We start from the raw sequence: 3,020 nt of genomic DNA, 5'->3' as shown, positions 1-3,020 counted from the left end.
CGTCCTTAGGTTCAAGTAGTTCTAAGTTCTAGGGGACTGATGACCACAGCCGTTAAGTCCCATAGTGCTCAGAGCCATTTGAACCATTTTTATCCAGAAAATAACAGACATTTAGAAATAAAAAAGTAGCAATAAGGAAAAACAAAATTTTACCTTAGATTGGAGCGCCAAAGAAACTGGTATAGGCACACGTATCAAAATACGGAGCAATGTGAACAGGTAGAATACGGCGCTGGGGTCGGCAACGTCTATGTAAGACAGGTTGTAAGCTTATCTGTCCGCGGCTGACATAGAAGACTGCAAACCTTCTTTCGTTCTCGTCTGGGCAAGCTGTGCAGTGACTAGAGTACATGTAAAGCTTACTGGGACAGTGTAGCGGGACTTTGAATTTCGCCGCGCTACACTCGTTCCTTCAGGCATAAATTATACCGTCGCAGCGGTATAAGCGCTAGACGGCAGAGAAAATACTAAAATTGTTACTATTTCTTTCTATCCGTTTCATTTTTGTCTCTCGAGAGCGGAAGCTTAATGCAGACGTGATCTGATTAAGACGAAAAAACTTATTAATGTGTAGACATTGTGGAAGTTGCTGTGAAATTCGGAGGATGGAGAGAAGCAACTAAAATAAATTGCATTTAATATCAAGACGGTTTTGTATGCATTAGAAATTCCTGGATAATGAAACATATTGCAAGATTTCGGAACAGACGTTTCACGCACAAGTGAAGTAGGAGATTTTTGAAGACCTGGACGCCGCACGAAAGAAGACATATTAACCTGGTAAAGGATGAACTCTTACCTACGCCATTTCCCCTTTTAGTTACATTTGTTATTCTCTGTCTTTTTTCAAATAATTTTTGTAGTGGGAATTGGTTTGACTTTTGCTCAGAAGCGCCACAAGGACCACCCGAGCAATAGCCTTTCCGAATCACGAAGTCCGATAACCTTTCTGTAATACGAAGTCCGATTTGCATTTCATTCTTTCCTTTTTTACGGTCATTTACGATTTTTAAAACCCCCTTTTCATTCACCATTTCTTCCCACATTTTCAACCTTTTTTTTCTTTTCTTCTCATTTTCTTTTTTATTAACCACAACAGGGTAAATGCTAGTTACAATGAAGTCGATAAGTCGATCGTAATATTGGCATTTTAATTTGATATTCCCCACAACTGACAAAATTTACAACAAAAAAATGTGAATCTCTTTGTCCACCCACACACATCTGAGAATAGCATATTAAAAAATTTGCAATTACGCGCCCCTATTACCGGCAGCTGCGTTGATCAATAGAAGTCACCTCGCAACGATAACTTCTAGATTGAGAATATTAGGTAAGTTGTGGGAAGTGGTTAGGCGTTGGTGGAAATCTCGCTTCTGAGCACACAAAGAGCTCTAACCGCAGAACTCTGCAGGGAACACGCGTTGGTGCAGTGCTGTGATGCAGACCGTATACCTCCCGTCTAAGACGATGGCCAATACGCCGTATCAAGTCTGTACCGCTCGATGGCTGAAGGCGAAGTCCTCTCTCTCCACAATTCTCCCGTCTCACACGCGTACGAAAACGCCGCGGAAGAATACTCAGTTTCGGCCAATGTCGAACGCTCTATCACCGCCGAAATCCCTCCACTGAGATCTTACCCAGTGATCGAGTAGGTCATATCGCCCCTAGGCAAACAAAATTCCCGTCTTCGCCACGTGTTGCCCAGCACAGGTGGCTCCGGATGCCGGGCTAGCCCCAAAAGCGCCGTATTGTCCCGCTCTTCCGGTGACCGCTACCGGCCGCCCACGGCGGCCCGGCGATCTATGGCCATCTGCAGACTTTACAATCCACAATCCTCAACTCCCGATACCTTTCACCAACTCTTTAAGTTAGTGGCTCAATCATGCAGACATGCAGGGAATACTGCTCGAGAGTGCCTCATATATATCATAATTCGATAAAGTCATGATCTGATGCCCTGGCCAGTCCTTTTACTATTAATACTAATGTTGGTAGGCTAAGGTGTAAGTGCCCATGTCTTGGCACCTTACAAGGTGTCTGGCACAGTTGTTACATCGGTTACCGCTGATACAATGGCAGGTTATCAAGATTTAAGTGAGATTGAACGTGGTGCTGTAGTCGGCGCACGAGTAATGGGACACAGCATCCGCGAGGTAGCTATGAAATGGGGATTTTCCCGTACGACAATATCACGAGCGTACCATGTATATAAGGAATCCGGTAAAACATCGGATCTCCGATATCGCTGCTGCCGGAAAACGATACTGCAAGAACGGGACCAAAGATGACTGAAGAGAATCGTTCAACGTGACAGAAGTGCAAGCCTTCACAAATTGCTGCAGATTTCAATGTTGGGCCATCAAGTGTCAGCGTGCGAACCAACAAAGAAACGTCATCGGTATGGTCTTTCGGAACTGAAGGCCGACTCATGTACGCTTGATGACTGCACGACACAAAGCTTTACGCCTCGCCTGGGCCTGTCAGCACCGACATTGGTCTGTTGACGACCGGAAAAAAATGGCTCTGAGCACTATGGGACATAACGTCTGAGGTCACAGTCCCCTAGAACTTAGAACTACTTAAACCTAACTAACCTAAGGACATCAACACATCCATGCCCGAATCAGGATTCCAACCTGCGACCGTAGCGGTCGCGCTGTTCCAGATTGTAGCGCCTAGAACCGCTCGGCCACCCCGGCTGGCCCGACGACCGGAAACATGTTGCTTGCTCTGACGAGTCTCGTTTCAAATTGTATCATGCGGATAGATGTATACGGGTATAGAGGCAGTCTCACGAATCCATGGACCCTGTAGATCAGCAGGGGACTGTTCAAGCTGGTGGAGGCTGTGTAATGGCGTGAGGCAGGGGCGTGTGCAGATGGAGTAGTATGTGATCCCTGATACGTCTGGTTAGACTGACACGTCACACTTATATAAGCAGTCTGTCTGATCATCTCCATTCATTCATGTCCAGTGTGCATTCCGACGGACTTGAGTAGTTACAGCAGGACAATGCG

The sequence above is a fragment of the Schistocerca serialis genome, chromosome 12 (genome assembly GCF_023864345.2).
Source record: "Schistocerca serialis cubense isolate TAMUIC-IGC-003099 chromosome 12, iqSchSeri2.2, whole genome shotgun sequence".
In the NCBI taxonomy this organism is placed as follows: Eukaryota; Metazoa; Arthropoda; class Insecta; order Orthoptera; family Acrididae; genus Schistocerca; species Schistocerca serialis.
The sequence above is the reverse complement of the archived record's forward strand: the minus strand, read 5'-3'. Positions refer to the sequence as shown.